A 20,391-nucleotide genomic window follows, 5' to 3' on the forward strand; every position below is an offset into this window, starting at 1 on the left:
TCGCCAAAAAAGTCTGAATCAAGTGCGAGAAAAGCATTGTCGTCATGGATGCGCCAATTTCCTGTTGACAACTTCGGTATCTTGCGCCACACAGCATCACATAGGCCATGGAGGACATCCCTGTAGTAGTCTTTAGTGATTGTTTGACCCTGTGGTGCGTACCCGTGGTGTACCACACTGCGGGAGTCAAAGAAAGCAGTCAGCAACACTTCAACGTTGATGCGCACTTAGCGGTCTTTGGTTGGTGACGTGGAATGCTTCCACTGTAATGACTGGGATTTGGTTTCCGGGTCGTAAACATACCCCCAAGACTTGTCACCAGTGATTATGGTGTTCATGAAGTTGGGGTCACTGTTTGTGGAATCCAGCATGTCTGTGAGACTTCAACACGAAGTTGCTTTAGCTCCACCATGAGCAGTTTGGGAACGAATTTCGGTGCAACTCTCTTCATGGCCAAATCTTCAGTGATAATGGAATGTGGATAAAATGTGCTGATGCCCACCTCTTCCACAATTTCCTGGATAGTCACACGACAGTCCCGCATCACCACGGGGTTCACTTCGGCAATGACCTGGTCATTTCGACATGTTGATGGCTGACTGGAGCGTGGCTCGCTCTCCACCGATGCGTGGCCGTCTTTAAACTGGTTGTACCACTCCTTAATCTGTGTGCTGCTCATAGCATAGTCACCAAAAGCAGTCTGAATCTTCGGAATGGTTTCCACTTGGCAGTCGCCCAGTTTCTGGCAAAATTTGATGCAGTAGCACTGCTCCAGTCACTCCGCCATTTTCCTTGCAATAAAAAACCGACGAGAGCACTGTGTACTACCTCATTCAAATGCTGCGTCCCAGCAAGTCACGCTATTGGCAGGCAGGAAAAAATTCGTGCATGCGCACAAAGGTTCAAGGGCAGCTGATGAAAACGCACTTGTTACATATTCATCAGGTGTTCGCAAAAAAAGGTCAAATACTTTTCTAACAGACCTCGTACGTATTAAATACGTGAGGGAATCCTGCAGTGCTAAAAGATATGGTTCGTACAGTTTACAAAAAGAAATATCAGCTATTATGTAGACAGTAAATCCAGAAAGAGCGCTGATATTGTTTATACAAAGCATTTTAAAGGGCATGTCGCAGTGCAATGCAACATAGAGGGAGCAGGACACTTTGTGCCCTGCTCCCTGAAGCCCAATGACGATGCAAGTAGAAAACACCTTCATAATTAGGACTGAAAACCTACATGAGTACGAACAAATTCTTGTGGTGTTGTTTGCTACCACTGTTTTAGAGCCGGAACATGCTCATCTATAAAAGTCATATGTGCCATGTTTAGTCTGATGTGGTCAGACACCATTGGCAACCACTTCTTGCGTTCATGTTAAAAAAAATACGAATTGAGACTGCAGCTGCAGCGCTAGACGTCACCTGCCTTCGCAATGATAAAAAAGGCAGTCAGTTTGTTGAATAGTTCTTGTGGCTAATTATATTAACAATATTTCCTTACTAGATGACATGGCTTCATATATTTATGCTATATTTATGCTGTATGTGTGATCCACAAATCAACATTATAAAAAATAATTTATCGCACTTAAACAATAATACCTTTTTGTTACTTGTCACATGTATAGCAGACATGTAGGGCTGTGTAACGATGGGCGACATATACTTTTGTGCCAACCACCAAAGCTAATTTTTTTGCCTTCAACGCGAAGCTTTTTGCAAAAAATTTGAACTTTACAGTTTTTTAGCTGATCAACTGAACCTCCAAGGCTTGAAATATTTTGCAGCTATCCCAAGTCAACCAGTCTGATTTTATATTTATTTTGTGCCTTCTGTATTTCCCTACGTTAGAAGAAAATTCAAACTTTGCAAATTTTGACACTCACACCACTTCAGTCTCTTGACATGAACACCATCTGAATATTTGGATCATACAATTTCCCTTTCAGAAGAAACGTGTATCAGTGCCTTCTAGCTTAGCTGGGCAAGGACAATAAATTTTTGCCAAAGTTCAAAAAAATTTTTGCGAAGGAAAATAAATGGGGAGCAAGAGTTTGGAGCTTCAACTATATCTGTGATGGTCAAAAAAACGTTGGTTGGTTGCCCTGGAATGACTCAAGTGTATGTACGAAAACAAATTTTCTCATTGTACCTACTCAAAATCAAGCAAACTTGAAATGGTTTGCCATAATGGAACAGTTCTTGACAAAATTGGGTGGTTTGGCATGAAATGGCTTAAGATACTTAAAAAATATATTAATAAGGATACACTTTCCTTACTAGAACCATATCAAAAACTAACATAAAAATGTAGTGAACTATAACAAAGCACAGCACTTGTATTCTGGATTGAGCAATCCAATGTGGACTTCTCAGGAGACTAGCATAATTAACATAAATAAAATTAACATAAAAATGTGAAGGCATAGAAAGGCACAACATTTGTAAACTCATTTGAGAAATCCAAATTGGGCCCTTCAGGAGACTAACACAGAACAAAAAAATGTCGAGAGTTACAAAAGCACAACACTTGTGTTTTGGTTTGAGCTGCCCAACTTGGGCTCTTGAGAGGTTATTGGTCCCATGCGAGAAGCGAGGCCACAGTTCTTTACATAGGGCATGTTGGTACCAGGCAATTTGCGACACGTGAAGCCTGCAAAAACAAGAAGCCAGAACAAGTTTTAAAAAGCAACTTCCACATACAAAAGAATGGCATGCAATCTGCCCTCGTTATAACGAAATTGATTTATGTATTTGTGTTGCTTTAGTCCAACTTTCCACGGGCACAGCTTTACAGCATGACCATTTAAATTTATTCAGTGCGGCACAGGACTCCACTAAGTGTCAAATGCAGGAAAGGGCAAAGAGGAACAAAACACTGTAGCAAAATAACTTTATGAATATCCTCAATGTCAAAGATGTGAGCTTTGCTTGCTGAGAAACGAAATGGTGAAACAAATTCATGTCGTTCATAAATAAACCTGAACTGACAACTAAAATTATTTCTTGTAACTTTCATAATTAAAATTTGCTGCACTTCACTGTGCTTTTCCATGCTCCAAATACAATACTGTCATGTCACTACAACTGAGTGTAGCTTCATTTGATGTTAGGTTTCCTGAGTTCACATGCAATCGGAATGTACTTCTCGCCTTACAATGACTTAAGACTTTCTACATTAAAGAAGACACTGCTTACAGTGAAGTATGTTTTCTGCCTCGACGACTGAATTACTGTTCTAATGAGGATTCCGTGTAGTGCACCAAGCTGCTTAGCATGACACATGCAGAATGTGACAGAGACGAAGAAATGCCGTCTTTTAAGAGCCATATGCGATAGGACTGACTTCTTTAACCCTTTTAGGGTTCACTGCCGTACATCTGTGGCTGTGATGGAACGTTCTGAAAAAAATTTGCCTTTTCAGAACAAAGTGTTGCCTAGCATCCCACTGGAGGTGCTGCAACCTTCTGAGACTTCTACAAAATATTCTTATAGTGCTGTCGCTCCTTGGGTTTCTCCAAAACTGATTTTTCACCTAGCTCCTTGGTGTCTGTCATTGCAGCAATTTGGGAGTGTTGCCACAAGTTTTTTGTAAGTTTCATTACACAAAAAAATTATGCTGCTTTATCCTGCATAAAAAAAATAAAATATGTAAAACTGCAAATACTGAAATGGTATTGCCACTTTATTGTTATTTAAAAATATTATTTACCAGTTTATTTTCTCGGAATGTCACTCTGAAGAACTTAAATCTGCAATAAAAATATTAAGGGTGCGCGAAAAGTGATTTTTGAGGCTGAACCGAATAATGCTAGAAGCAAATCAAATAATGGATAGTTTCTGAATAATGAACAGCTGATATCACAATTAATGTAAGATGAGGCTCACATCCTAGTATTATTAAAGTTAACAAGTTTCTGTCATTGTTATGTTATGAAAAGCTGTTTATTAAAAGCACAAATGGAGCAGCAGAAAGTTTCTTCACATGCACAGGACTCTTCAGTAAGCATAAATGATTGCTGTAAGCCTCTAAAGTACAGCTACTGAAGTAACGTAGCCTGGTCTGCTATTACAAGTTGTTACGTTTTATGTCTACACTATGTTATTGGAGGTGAAAATTTACCGTACTTTGGCTCAAATTTCATGTTTTATTGAGGTTTCGAAATATTAGAATACTCGCATTTACAAATAGTGACCATTCAAAGACTAAATTGAATAGGACACTATTCAATTCGAAAGTTTTGAGCATTTGCACACCACAAAAAATATATAACTCCTAAATTAGAGAGGTATATTTCTCCCCAAAATGTGATCCTCAACGGGCTAAACAAGAGCGACAGAAAAGCCCATTCATCTTTTTGATTAATTTAAGCCCATAATCTACTTGGCAATGGTTCATAATAACCCTGTTAACAGGTAGGTGAAGTAAGGAAGCAGGAATCAATTCTAACAATTTCAGAATGGGAGTAGTGGACATGTCCGATGGTCTGTAAGACGCTTTATACATTAGGCCCCAAGAGCCTATTCTCAATTTATTGAAGTATATGGGGAAAAGCCACATAAATATTTTTTTCATATCTTAGAATACACATAAATATTTTTTTCATATCTTAGAATACAAAGTGATAAAGTGTGCGTTAATAAATACGAGTCATAGGTTAAGTGCTTAGAATGAGTAAGCGCCCACTAAACGTAGTACTGTTGACAGCAATGCTTGCAACTCTGTCCCTGTTGTTTCTTTGATTGAAACAACCAAAAGAAAATTGCCACACCACTCAGGTTCCCTCTGCTAAAAGGCTGCTGTCTGGCATCACATGTACCTCCTTCAATATAGGAGCAACCTTAATTCGATGTGGTCTGTTAAAATTGGTGAAACTACTATTTCACATCTCAGAACCTGGAGAGCTGTTTTGACTTCTGCAATTTGGTGAACATGCTCCTGCTCGAGCTGAGCAGTAACCACACTTGAGCATACCTTCTCCGCAATTCGCGTATTAGAATAACATTTTCAGGCTAACATGTCCTCCATGCCAATAGATTTGGAGCGTGCTTCACAGACAACTATTCCTTGCAATGACAGCCAAGTAACACTGCTAATGCGCAAATGCAGCTCATTTTATGTGGTGGAGCCACTAAAAACTTTCAGCAGTGAAGGCAGCTTTTAAATTTTAGAAGCATTTGAGTATGGCGGCATTACGCACTTAAGATCGTACGAACAGTCATTCCAAATAGTAGGCTATTGTCGCATACAACTGCACACACGGACTACTTGAAAGATGTTTGTTATGCCAATGGCAAGTTCATAATTTTAGAAAAAAATGTGGATGTAAAAATGCAACCAGAAAGGATATATGGTACTTGCCTATAACAGCACTGACCCTGGTGGGGTCAAGAGCCTTTTTTGCCCCTTGGTGTTATTTCCAAAGCGCAAATGGCCCATGAGCTCCTCCTCTGTGAACACATGGTGAAGCAAGGCCCTTGCAAACTTTCCTGGTCCACCATGGCAGGCCATGGTAAACTGTGCCAGGATAACCTTCTCAATGTGCACTCCTTCAACCTATGTGAACCTGCATGTTTAAGTAAATGTTAGCAAAACAGTTTTAAGCCTTTCAAGCACATTCACACAACAGCCCTACTGCAAATAAATTACAAAAGTACCTGTTGCAAATCTAGATTGCTAAACTTGACTTCTTACAAGCTTCTTATGCTGTCTGGACGCCACATGTTTCAGAAAAACAATCCAGCACAAACAAGAATAATAAACCAAAGTATCCAAACATCTAGTACTTGAAAAAGGGGAGTACCAGCGAAACACAAATGACACGCACACAAGGAAGCGGCATTAGACACGGACGGACGTTGGGACGGACCAGCGTCCGTCCCTGTCTAACGCCTTTTATGTGTGTGCGCGTCCTTTGTTTTGCTGGTACCCCCCTTTTTCAAGTTCATCACGCACCAACTGGCCCAAGAGCTTGCGCTAATGCACATCTAGTACTATTTATTGTGATTACCATTCTTAGGATACTTCATATTTTCAGGTGTTTGCCTCTATTTTCCCATCCATTTGTGTCAATAGGTAGTCCATGGTCTAATGGGGAGATTGGGCTGCTATGTTAAGGGAAGAGTTCAAAATCAACCGTTGGAACAGCTTGGGTGACTGGGTATGCGACCCTGGGCATATGCCACTTTTCAATGAATCTCCTTCCCGCTATCTTGGGCAACTGCTGCTGCTTGTGTTGGCAAGCAGCATTAGGAGCTCAAACAGGGACATGATTGTCGATCATTACTAAGATTACCACTACACGTCACGTTAGCTTGCTGTGCTGCAGAAGTAATATGTGAGATTCCACTCCACCGTATGAAATGTACATAAGCTGCAAGGACAGTATGTGCCAACCACCACCTCAATTAAATTAATCGACTCGCAAAGCACAGGCTGCACAAGATCACGGAGTGAACTCAGAAGTTTGTGGACAGTCAGTTGATGTCCATGTCAGGGACCTCTAGGGAAACTCAGTCATTTCCTCGATGTGCATCATCGTGCCGTCATACATTGTATTACAATTCTGTCTGTCTCGTTGTACCACCGTTCTAATAGTCATCACGTATCACCACAATTCAAAATATAAATAGACACTTATATCTACTGTTTATTAAATCTTTATGGAGAATACTTTGAGCATGAGTTTTTGCGAAGATCATGAATTCTACAGCTTAAAGGAGCACTAAAGCAAAATTAAATTAATTAAATTCTGGCGTTTTAAGTGCCAAAACGACAATCTGATGTTTAGGCACGCCTTAGTGGGGAACTCTGGACTAATTTTTACCAAATCAGGCTGCAAGGTACCTGGGCAGTTTTGTATTTCACCTCCATCAAAATGCGGCTGTTTGATCCTGTGACCTCGTGCTTAGCGGAGCTGTGCCAACACCCCTAAGCAACTACGGCATGAAAGCACTAAAGAGAAAAATTATTTTAGATGTATCTGTACATGACCTTCCTACAATTCAAGAGATTCACTCATACCGTGACAAGAGGCTGGGTAAACTGTAAAAGCAGCAAGAGGAAAGATTGGTGGCAGTGCTGCCTTGAAGTTACCACACCCGCTTGCTGTGACGTCATGGATTTTGATGATGTCTGTTGAGGTGTAGCAATTTTTTTTACAAATAAAGATGTTCGTCATCGTATTCCAAAAACCCAAAATAAAAAGCGTCAGGAACTTTTACAGAACAAATACAGCCCAAGTTTGAAAAAATACTTGGAATCCATGATGTGACAATGAGGTGTCAGCACAATGATTTTGGGGCGATACTCAGAAAATTGAACTTTGAGCTTTATTTTCTCTAATAATCAAACAACTACCAAGAAAGTTACAGAAGTAGTTATTTAAGACGATGCTTTATTTTAAATTCATTTAAGGTGTCATTAGTGTCCCCTTAATACAAAACAAGGAATGCACTTGGCTGCGTAATAGGTTAACATGCATCACTGGTTCTCATTAAGGTAGGATTATCAGTATAGCAAAGGGCATGCACTGGCTGCTCCAGAGGGGAGCCCTTCCACTTCCCCTCAACCTCCCAATTTCCAATTTCTTTATGAGCAGTGATGCGATTTCTGTATCTTAACGAGACATAATGCCAAGGAGATCAAAAATGCCATGCTGGCTACAGCATGTGGTGACCGGCACTTCACACCGTCCAGCTCGGCATCAATCTTTTTGGAATTTGGCCCTGCAGAAAGCCCCGATCGCTGCTCATTCTTCAGCCAACTTTCTCAAAGGGTGCTGCTGTTCTGGTTTGATACCTCTAGCTGTGCACTGCTGTATGACATAGGTCATAATACCTTCGTTCTGGTAAAACTAGAAAGATGTGCACTCATGCAGACCACTAATGTCCACACTAAGTTTCTGAACGCCCCTCTCATATCAGGCATATACACTGAAAAAGGCACATTCCGCGTTTAGTATGTTCACAAGTGACAATGAAATTCACTCCCAGTCCCGGTGCAGTTGCAAAGTCTTTAAGCTGAGTGCTTAAAGGCACCATGTCTCCTAATGAAGGCACTCTGCACCAATTGATCACTGGAGCAAATGCGTTGCAGTTGCATCAGCAATGTTGTTGTTTTTTCTGCTTCCTGCAATACATTTTCACGGTATCACTGTATTTGATCATCGTGACGCTACAGAATGGATGGCCAAAGAATTCACTTTTACCGTTCCAGCTGGGGCCTCTCCCAGCTCATTTTGAATCTGAAAAAAGATGTCACTATTAAAACGTGAAGCCACGATGCAGCAAAAGCGACAATCAAAAGAGCTACATCGACCATTAGGCTGACATAAATGGACGGATACAAATGACTAGTCATTGAATACACTAAAGTGTGGCCGCTCTTGCCAATGGCAGTGTGAGCTTGTCAAAAAATTTATTTCACATTCCTCTAGTTACTTTAAACATTATTTCCACGCATCTACTTAACTGTTATGGCCACATATTAAAGGCAGCTCCTTCATATAAAACCAGTGTTACATTCTTTTACTCCCCGTCTACCTGATGCTACTGAAGTTTTGCTTACTCTCAAAGAAAGAATTTCACAGAACTGCTCTTTCGACAAAGCATTATTCCAAGCTTGTGGCAAAGCATCGTGATTTAGTTCACAACGATGCGCTCCCCTTTCAATCTGTTCACTCTATAGTGCTCTGATTCAAAGCAAAAATTGCTTTTCGACATAACTAGCTACTTCTATGGTCACAAGAAACAATGCTAATTATTGATGCTTATGTTGCCGATAACGTATACATGCCGCCTCGAAACACAGTGGGACGACAACGCAGATATGCCAGGCATCTCGTTCCCTTACTGATTTTAAAACTATTGTTAAATCAGTTACTGAAGTGCGAAAAGCTGCAATTCCACGAAATTACATTATTTTGAATGTTGTAGGACCTGGAGTGCCATGAAATCTGCCTTTCCGTGAATGCAAAGAGCGCCTACGCGAAGCCGTTTGGGCGAAGCACTCGATGGCGACGAACGGAGAAGATGAAAAAATAAAGTTGAATGCGCGCGACCTGGGGGAAAACAAAACGCACGCGGTTGGCAAGGCGTATAACTCGATTTCGCAGCACTCTGTGGCATCACCCCTATTGTATCTCACGTATCGCATGTACACCCTTGAAATTCTTTATTACTATTGCGCGACAGCCTCCTCTGTGTTTTCCGATCGCGCGAACATCGGCCGCACGGCGTGTCAGATAGTGGCCTTGAAGCACCGCGGAGTCACTCGATCCTGAAGGGAACAGCGCAACAGAATACACTTTCGCCAATCCCCCCCCCCCCCCTTTTGCTGAAAGCTCGCTCACACGCCTTGTACTAGCGTGGCGCAAACGAAATATCTTCGATTACAGTACAGATCGGATGGTTTCACGTCGCATTGTTTTGCGCTCATTAATAAGGCTAACTCAATCGGTGCTCGAACACCGTATCAGAAACCATGGCGTACAACATGCCCTGTTTTAGGTGGCACCACATAGCTGCCTTACGTCACCACAAGCGGAGTGTAAAGTTAAACCAGGACAAAACTCCACGTTATCTACCACAAATCTAGTGCTGTACAACCCATTCTCGCAACGGAAGGATAGTACTAGGAATGAAAACTAGAAAAGAGGCGCGCGGAAGACACGCACAAGCGCTGAAATCATTTCCCCACTTCCGTTCACCGCGTCGCAATGGACGAACAAGGGGAATTCGAAACACTCACTCACCCTTGATGTCGCTGAGTCGGAGGCGATCATGGCGATCTTCGAGGCAACAAGTCCATAAAAAGCGAGCAACACGCAGGAATATTTCAAAGATGTCACAGCGAAGCACACAAAGAACACAGAAAACGCAGGAAACTCTCAAGCTAACGGCGTGCACGAACTCGCCGGAATGCGCCAAGCATCAACAGCACAAACGCGCAATCATACATGTACACTCATACAAATACACGCTTATATTATCATAAATTGTACTATTGGATAACAAATTATGTAATTTCATGTTATTACTGAACAATTGTTGCGATTTGCAAGTGTATAAAAGTTTTTTGCTTCGCTTCTTTGATGAACTATTTTCTTTAGCGCAGTAACGCAGTGCACCGGCCGGAGCTAATGGCATGCGCGGGAAAAGGCGCCAAATTCAAACGTCACAAACGCCGCGCTAATTTGTGCGCGCACAGTTTTCGTCGTTTGGATTTTAAAAAAAAAACTAATGCGTGCCGCAACCATGCGAACTGAACTATTGACCAGAAAAGTACAGAAACGTCGCTGTTTGTGCTTCTTATTTCGACGTCATGGCAAACTGCGGGCGGTCTGTCGTCCCATTCTTTAAACATTTGTGCGTGTGCTCCTGCGCTGTGCGATTTGTCACCGAGAACGTATAGCAGCGCAGATTGTGCTTGGTGGCCGAGCAGATTCCGAACACATTCGCCAGCACCCCGTCTAGGTCACAGAAAAGAATTTGGCCTCCATGTGAAATATGAGCACCATGTCGTACATATCGGCCAAGCTTTTCGTTTCGTTCTGTATAGCGCGCTAACGGGTAAGCGAAACGCACTCTGTAAAAACGATGTTCACTCCTTTCTCCGCCGCACCCACCGTGGTGGCATAGTGGCTGAGCTGTTGCTCTACTAACCCGAGTGCTTGGGATCTAATGCCGGCCGCGGCGGCTGCATTTCGATTGGGGTGAAATGCAAAAACGACCGTGTACTGTGCGTTCGGTGCAGGTTAAAGGACCCCAGATGGCAAAAATAAATGTGGCGTTTCTTACTACGGTGCGGCTCATAATCAAAGCATGGTTTTGGCACGTCAAACCCCAGACTTGAATTTTGTTAACGTTCTCCGCCACCTTGACCATATTTAACATGGAGGCATGCAATGCCGTTTCCTAACACACAGCCAGGGCACTGGCCCCTTATAATGGACGCCGATGGAAATGCAGGATGCGTCCAATCATCGGTTGTTTGTCACTGCTTGTAGGGACGTTTGTCTTCTGAAACTGCATATATATATATATATATATATATATATATATATATATATATATATATGCAGGGTGTTTCTGCTAACTTTAGGCCGAGTGTAAACTCTATGACGACGCGACTAAATGCATGTTGCTCCCTTTGGTATGTAGCGTGTCGCGCTATTTGTGTATTTTTGCTTAATTAGCTAATTAGTCAAGCATAATTAACCAACTTCTGAAGCAAGGAAGTTAGGAAAGAAATTCCAATTAGAAAGTTGCAGAGCTGTTGGCAACACGTCCGAATAAACAGTTTCTGTCTTTCTATCTGTTAAGTATTATTGTTTTTCAGCTTACTGCGGATGCTCGCGAAATAGAAAAAGCACCACGTGACATATGCCCGCCTGCGAGTCGTGATTGCACTGCTCCTAAGCCTTCTGCGCACAAACGAAAACATACCATTTAACCGGTGTGAACACCCGTCTGCTTATCGCCATCATGAACCGCAGCGAGGGAAGCACGTCGCTGGCGTCAATACCACAGCCAACGCCTTCGTCACTGCCCTGTCGCCTTTTAAGCGGCAACACACCCTGCTCGTTGGTATGCTCGTTTGGGAGCGCTGCAAGCACGGCGCGCAAGCGGATATGTCAGGTGATATTTTTTCTATTTCACGGGCATCCGCAGTAAGCTGAAAAACACTAACACTTAATAGATAGAAAGTGAGAAATTGCCTAATAGGACGTTTTGCAAAGTGCTCTAGAGCTTTCTAATTAGAATTTTTCGCCTAACTTTGTTCCTTCAGAATGGCTATAATTTTCTTGACTAATTAACTACTTAGGAAAAATACAAGAATAGCGCGACACGTACAAGAGTGAGCAACATGCATTTGGTCGCATCGTCTTATGGTGCATCGGCATATTTTTAAACTCTGAGTAAAGTTAGCTGAAACACGTGTATATACGTCTATGGTTCAAGTAACGTGAAACAACACCCTGTATATATGCAATGGTGATCAAGTGATCAGTAAAGCAACATATATGTGCAAAAGACGCACACATACATATGTGCGTGTGTTTTTCACATGTACTTCGAAACTCAATATTGCTCGTGACTCAATTTTATTCAACAATAAGTTAACAGCATTTGGTCAACGACTTTATTGTTGGAAACTACTCAACAATGGTTCAATAGTCAATACTATTCAACAATATGTCAAGAGAATTTAGTCAACGACTTTATTGTTGAAAACTACTCAATATTGGCTCAATAATACTCAATAATATTCAACAATATATCAACAGAATTTAGTCAACGACTTTATTGTTGAAAACTACTCAACAATGGCTCAATAATATTCAATACTATTCAAGAATATATCAAGAGAATTTAGTCAATGACTTTATTGTTGAAAATTGCTCAACAATGGCTCAATAATACTCAATACTATTCAACGATATACCAACAGAATTTAGTCAACGACTTTTTTGTTGTGAACTGCCCAAAAACTTTACTGTTGAATTATTGCCTGTGGTTTCAATAATTGTTGAGGTATTGTTGAAAGGCTATTGAGTCAACAATTCGTCAACAATATGCCAACAACTTTTCAACAGTCATTTTCATAAGGGCTGCTCATATTCTGCTAAACCAGTTTAACAAATCTTGTACTACAATGCTGGAAAAATGACAGAGCTGACTCGGATGTACAGAAAAAGTTTTGCACTGGCTGAAGGACTGCCCCACACTGGAGTTCGTAATGTTGCGTTTATTGGAGTAGAACAGAAAGTGCACTTCTATTGAAAATGCGACAGTCGGTGCAGAAACATAAGGCAGACGAGCGGATGTGGCACATTTTTTTCAGGGCCCTCCATGCCTACTACTGCATTTCTAGTCTTCCTGTGCTCTGCGTATAAGCCCCTGTTCAGCCAAGGTTTTTACTCCATGACAGTTGTTCTACTGGGTTCGTATCAATATTGAAGAAAAAAATTCAATGGTTTTCAAGGACTTTCGAGGCCCCGACACAGTAACTTCAAGGACCTCGTGCAATGTGTGTAGTAGTTGGGACAGGCAATAACTTGTTCAAGAACACCGTTAACTTTAATGCAAACAAAAGAAAACAAAACAAATCGCATTTCAGTGATTTCAAACATTTGAAAGACTGCTAATTTGCCTTTCACCGCCCACCACTAAACGCACACAAGGAAGCATTTCAAGAAAGCGCTCAAAGTTTTTCTGCTATAGCACAATTAACTACTTGGACCTGCAACATTTGCAGTTTCTGAATACTGTTTGGTTTGACAGCGTATGTGATGTCATCTGTTGCCTCAGCTTTTTTCACCATCAAATAAGCAATAGTCATTTCTAATTTCTTTTTATTGTGTCTGTCGCTCTCAATTTACTCTTCACGGCTTCTCTTCGAATGCCTCAACTGTTGAGCTTCCTGCTTCTGCTCCTCCAAGCACATTTGTCGCCGGTTCCATGTGCATAAAACTGGTATCTGCAGCTCCTTTGTAATTTCAACTTTAAGGATGTCGCTTTCCTTCTATTACCTCCAGAGACAATTTTCTGTGATATGCGAAAGAGTGTCACAGAAGGGAAAAAAAGCGCTTGGCAATGTCTGCTAAGTCTAGCCAAGTGTACAAGTTTAAGGACTTTCCAGTACTTCTAAAAATTCAAGGGTTTTCAATGCCTCGAAAATGGCATTTTAGAAATAAAGGATTTTCAAGGATCGCTACAAACCCTGGATTCTAGCACCTAAATAATTTTACAAGCTTATTTTGGCATGGAGTTAGGAAATTCATGCTTTCTAGCTAACGCTGCACTATCTCTGTACAGTGAAGCCACGAGAGCGCAACTATTTTGGAGTAAAGAAAAATGCTGAAAGCTTTTAATACCACTCTTCTTTTTTTCTATGGAGCTTCGTATTGCCTAGTTAAGTTTACGAATGTGCCTGGTTTTGGCGGGCGTTTCTTCGACATTTTCTGGAAGAAGCAGATGTCTAGCCCCCGTATTCAGAAATGTATCTTAATACAAAGCTCATGCTTGACTTGATATAAACGACGCCTGGTGCGAACGTCCCCCAAGACGCTCACTGCCTTTCTTTTGGTGCGTTCACGACTTGCGTCGTTTAGATCAAGTCAAGCATGGGCTTCAAGTTATGATGCATTTCTGCATATGGGGGTAAGCGTGCACAATTCCGGGCAACGCACTGTGCCATTGACACCGAGAGAAAACGGGGAAAACAGAGTTAACCACTTATGCTCCTAAACTTTCGCGTACCTGTGGTGTGCGTGTATCGTGGAAGAAGAAACAGCGCAAACACAAGGGCGAAAAAAAGCATCAACCACACCAGCGCTTCGTGGTGTGGCATGTTTTTGCGTCGTCCTTGTGTTGCGCTGTTTCTTCTAAAATGCTCAACCAACTAGCCGGCAAGGCCATCCTGTGCATATATAAATTGAACACACGCATGAGTGTAGATGGTCTTCGAAGCTTTTAGAACGAGCACTGCCACAGGATACGAGCAGTGCACGCGTAACAAGTGGACACATTAGTCATTTAAACATGCGTGCCAATGCATTTGACGCGGCTATCGGCATAAGCAGTCTCCAAATGCTGGAATGCATGCGCTTCAAAACGCTAACGATCCGCTGCTAATGCAGGACAACAGCTCACAGCGGACTGAACCAAACTCTAAACTAATGCACTTGAAAAGAACGCCTACACGGCAGCGTGAGGCACGTCGAAATGCCTGGTACTGGCGTCGCAGTTGCTCACCAGTATACGCGCGAATTAAATTCACATACGTGGATGGTTGGCGCAATACTTTGTATCCGCGTATTTTGGAGAACATGGACTGGAGAAGCACTCGATCATGAGCTGCACGGCACATTTGTTATTTTCCTGCGGTGACGACAAGCCGTAAGAGTTCTCACGTTGTCGTCTACGTTGTCTTCCTTCGTTAGTCGTGGCAAGGAATGGAAATGATGCAAACGCACACGTATTCCAGTACACAACAGCACAGCACACTGCAGAGAAACCCCACCCACCACAGCCGATTGATCAAATACGTTTGGTATATATATAACCTCTAAAGAACACGACTGGGCGTGGCGGCGCTGTGGTGTAATGGTTATGATGTGTGCTTTGAATTGTACAAATGCGAGTGTACGCGGGTTCGAATTCATATGATGTATAGAGCATTGTGATTCTTGATAAGTATGTGATTCCCTTGACATTTGTATTCCAATTATGTTGTGTGACTCCTGATTGTGAAATTTGCGAAGATATTTGCAGATTAAGTGTTAATTCGCTTTTTTTTCTCCTCAGTGGCGTTCGTGACGCATACGCATAGGCCGCTTCAGAGCAGTCACGCCTCACGGTAGGCAGCAAATAGCCAGGAAAAAATGACTTTAAAATCCTGCATAACTTTGCTCACGCCTCTTCTGAAGGCCGCTTGGAATCGGGCCAGTGTCTCTGAGGAGCCGCCTAGGGAACAGTATATCAGCGGCCCTAATTTGATCTGATTTCCTGCCTGCATGCGTGATCAGGACTTGGCTAAGAGGGTATTGGGAAGAGTACTAGCACTCTGTTCTGAAGGAGTACAAGCACTCTGTTTGGGGGAGTAGAAGTACTCGGTCTGGCGGTGTACTATTAACCCTGCGGGGAGAGTATTAGCACTCTGCGGAAGAGTACTAGCACTCCCTGTGGGAAGAGTATTATCACTCTGCGGAAGAGTACTAGCAATCCCTTGCGGTGGAGTAACAAAACTCTGTCAGGAGGAGTTGACCTACTCTCTCTCAAAGAGGGTCGATCTACTCTCGAAAAGAGAGTGAAATATGGGACAAGCAGCTACTCCCTCAAAGAGAGTGCCCGGCACTCCCTTAGTTTTTAGAGTGTAGGAGCTGCGCTCAAAAAATTCACCTACAGTTGTGATACTCCGTAACGGTAAGTTTGATCGTAGCTCTATATGCGAAAGACGTATGCATGTCAATATTTTGTATTATGATTATATATAGGTACACGGTTTATATCAGAAAAAGAACGCTGTGAGTAGCGTCACTGGCGCGGACAATCTGTCTCGTGCGGCACATTGCAAAGGGAGCCAAGTGTGCATCGATTGCCTCGATAATCGGGGGATCGCGAGAGGCAGCCCGTGGGTGACGCGTGGGTGCGATTCACAGCAGCCGCCGCATACAGACCTCCGCTCATGCAGCCCTTTGTTTCCATATATCGTAACGGTGGATGCGCTCACTACATGTCTTATCGATGGCGTCATCGGCGAACGCACGAAGGCGCGCTACTCTGGCGCCATTTCGTAGCGGTCGTCGCCGCAGAGCCCGTCTTGCACGGCACTACGCTTTTCTTCTCCCGCTTTAGCCATACCATCCTCCTCCACTTTTATTCTCGCGCTCTCTTCCCTATCGCCGCCTTTCATCATCCGCTGCGCTCCGCGTTCGCCCTTTCATCCTTCGCTGCGCTCGTTCGGTCGGTTACGCCAAGGACGCCGAGGGACATCAACCCTCAACGCAGGAACAGGCGCCTAAGAGGTGCAACCAAAAAGGGTAATTTATTTACAGCGAGTATTACCAAGTAAACAAAGTAATCTTTAAATTTCAAAATCGCCAAGAAACGTAACTGATTACGAGTAATTATTTACGAGCAATTAGTTACGTACAAGTTCGACTGCAATGTGGCAGTCGCATCTCGTAGTCGCTGCTCGCATCACTTTGCGTCGGTAAGAGGCTGAGGTTAGATGCTTTGCACTCAATTTACGGTGGACCTAAAGATTCACTTAGACTCACTTACGTTTGCTAAGATTTAAAAATAACGATAAAAGAAACAAAAACGAAAATCGTCCACGGAAGATTAATGAAAAGGAGCGGGAATACTGGAGAGGAAGGGAGTGTGGCTCTATAGTTGTTTCTTTAAACATAGTTTAAACTACGGTCTAATTGACTGCGCGCTCAATGCACTTGATACAACAGTCGCATTTGTGTACTTCGGCACGTATTGTGATATTCGTACCACCAAATTATTAGAACCTTCAGGTCAAATTCTTTTGACCCAAAGTACGCTTCCAACATGTATATCTAGGCGAGTGTGAAAGACAAAAATTGTTCAGATCCCAGGCGCTGTAGGAATCGACATTATGCGAAGCATTTTACAAGCAGCTGGCTATGAAGCATTGTTTGGGGTTTCGCAAAGCGTTACCATATTGACCAACTTGTTTGTGGGAATTCAGTGATTGTGGGTTTGACACGAGTTGAGCGAAGTGGAATTGACGCGAGTGCTTGTGCGGGACGACAGCAGCTAGGTGACGGCGACGGTGACGACTATTGCATGACTTCTACGAACGGCTGAATTGACGTAAACGAGCGCCATGGTAGTTCGAAATGTGTAAGAAACGCAGAAAGTAAATGCTCACTGACGGCAGTATGTGGCATCACTTAAAGGATGCAAACGGGTGACTTGAGGGCAAATATTGTAGAATATCCTGAAGCCCGTGTCGTTCCTTATAGCCATTTGGACAAGTTGCGTGGTGCAGCTGCTCGCCTTGGCCAAGCCGTGATGACGCTGCCATAATGGAATTCGATGCAGCGGACACTGTGTGCACCAAGAAACATCACGCCTCGATGTTTCGTTAGGTTGCCTGGTAACGACGAGAACGGCCGTGAAAGTCCGGTACAAGCTTTGGGAGAAGCGAAGAGACTGTGCTGCGCGGTGCTCGAAAATCAACGCTCGTGGGAAGCCTGTTTTTTAACCATGCGACCACAACCCACTGTTCTGCTAGCAAAATCCCGGGATCTTCTCACACGTGCTGCCTGGCTCGAGCGAAGATTGCATTCGAGTATCAGAGGCGAAAGTTAGATTGCGAAGCTCCAATGACGATGCAGTGACATCATGTCATCATGAACACGAGCATATAGTCATCGGCCCAAGTTAGTATACAAGTGGGTCCACTGGGTTGGCACACGTTCTTGTCATGGTAATAATGTCATGCTGTTCACACATGTCGTGCACTTATTTATTGCTTGTCAGGCATGGAATGACATCCATGGGAATCATGTCGCGACTTGACATACACACCATGGCATCTATGCCAATCATTCTATGACATCTATGACATGGTATGTCATTAATGTCGCACATGCATGTCATGACGCACATATCCGGAATATATCCAGAAATGAATGTCATGTCATTCAATCCATTATAGTCATCTCATTTATGATATGGAATTCATGTCACGATATCATTGTTACGCATGTCAGTTCCATTTTCGAACAAGTTATATATCAAGATATCCATGACATGAATGAAATGACATGACGCGCATGTCATGACTTGATTGTCATGAATGACATGACTGACAGGAGTTGTTGTCATCTTGGTCATCTCTTTAACTCGATATGTGTCAGGATATGTGTGGTGAGACATGCGTGCTTGACAGGACAGTAATGAGATGGAATGACATGCTCATGCATGTCATGCCATCAAAGTCATGTCACGCAATTGACGGTTTGCGAAAATGCTGTTGCGCATGAGCTAACACGGGTGTCACGAGCGCCCCCTATACGGCTCCACGCAGCCCTAGCGCGCCTTGAGACGCCGTTTTGTGGTGGTTTTGATTGCAGTATTTTCGTGAAAAGGCCGGCTAGTTGTGTCGCGAATGGGTGCACAAATTGCTTCCCTGACAAACGGAGCACGAGTTGATTTCGGTTTCTGTCGGAGAAGAGCTATCCGGCGAGGAAAGCAGCATGGATAAGCCACGGCCGGAGATGACATCACAGCACACAACTTGCGCTATACCTCGCTCATCGCAGAGCCGTTTCTCATCACGCTACTAGTGGCTACTGAATTGTCACATGCCAGCGCCGCAAGGTTATTTCGGCCTGCAAGCTTCGAGACGCCCTCGCGGCGCAGCCTCGCGGCGCAGCTGCACCACGCAACTTGTCCTAAATTTATGTCGCGGTTAAATGAACATAGAATTGATTCTCTCTATACTCTGTCGGCAGCAAAGAGCATAATAGGCGAGCCACCCTGCACGATGGTCGCTGCGTGCGGCCAGTCTGCGAAACCAAGTGTGGACACTCGACGACACATCGGCACTGTGTTTCGACCACGTACATTCCGCTCTTTGTTGAGAGAGTGCATGTCGCTCGCACCAGTCCCGTGCTGGCATCAGCAGCCTCCGAATTTACGATATTTTTAACCTAATCTTCTTCCTTCCGTACGAAGGCTCGGTGAGCCTGACGAATAGTGACAGTTTTAGGAAGCAGATACTACCCCACGCGATCAGTTTGAATGGTATGCTTTGAGAAGTCGGAGATTTACGTCATGTACGAAAACCGGAAAGGAGTGGCGGCATCTTCAATTACTTTTGCCGCAGTGAACACACGCGGCTGCCGCGGCAGAGGCCAGGCAGAAGCCGAGAAACTAAATTAGCTTTCTAACCTCATACTCTCGCACGCAGAGCGCTGCAGCTTCACCTGCTGCGCGCCAAGTAGCGCTCACTATTTTTCAAACCGTCAATTCATGGCATCTATGCCACGACACGCATGTCATTCATTTGACGACATTTGTGTCAGGTCATGAGCTAATGTGTTGTCATTCATTGCAGATATATATCTAGTTAAAGAAACGAGGACACCATCATGTTCTTCATACGATTCATGTCATGACATGCATGCCATGACAAGCATGTGTTATACTTGATGTCATGACGGACATGTCATTCATGCCATGGCATTTATAACATATCATCCATGTCAGGTCATGCATGCATTTTATTCATGTCCTGATATGTATGGAGTTAAGGAAACGACCACAACAGCATGTCATATATACCATTATGTAATGACAAATATGTATTAACGTTATGACATGTCATCCATGTTTTTTATGCATATATATCATACCATCCCCTGCCTATTCTGAGTATATGCGATTGAAGAAAAAAGGACGATGGCGTCACGAAGTACATAGATAGATAGATAGATAGATAGATAGATAGATAGATAGATAGATAGATAGATAGATAGATAGATAGATAGATAGATAGATAGATAGATAGATAGATAGATAGATAGATAGATAGATAGATAGATAGATAGATAGATAGATAGATAGATAGATAGATAGATAGATAGATAGATAGATAGATAGATAGATAGATAGATAGATAGATAGATAGATAGATAGATAGATAGATAGATAGATAGATAGATAGATAGATTCAAAACGCTTGAACCTTGCAAAGGATGCTTCGCATAAAAAGAAAGTGATTGCACTACTGAACACATGAGCAGAAGTGCGTAATTGGATAGTCACAGCTGGTAGCAATTAGTTTTCCTGCGATGCGACCCACCGCTAATGCCATTAAATTAACGTCGGATATCTTCCT

General features: G+C 42.9%; 1 long non-coding RNA gene across 1 annotated transcript; it reads right to left on the reverse strand.

Annotated features, from left to right (window-relative positions):
* Positions 1–2,544: 2,544 nt before the first annotated feature.
* On the reverse strand, positions 2,545–9,887 carry LOC140214219 (uncharacterized). Its single transcript, XR_011891143.1, has 4 exons — positions 9,758–9,887; positions 8,213–8,248; positions 5,365–5,569; positions 2,545–2,655 (listed from the first exon to the last, which is right to left on the reverse strand). It is a non-coding gene; the product is annotated as an uncharacterized lncRNA (long non-coding RNA).
* Between the last annotated feature and the right edge of the window lie 10,504 nt (positions 9,888–20,391).

The sequence above is a fragment of the Dermacentor andersoni genome, chromosome 1 (genome assembly GCF_023375885.2).
Source record: "Dermacentor andersoni chromosome 1, qqDerAnde1_hic_scaffold, whole genome shotgun sequence".
In the NCBI taxonomy this organism is placed as follows: domain Eukaryota; kingdom Metazoa; phylum Arthropoda; class Arachnida; order Ixodida; family Ixodidae; genus Dermacentor; species Dermacentor andersoni.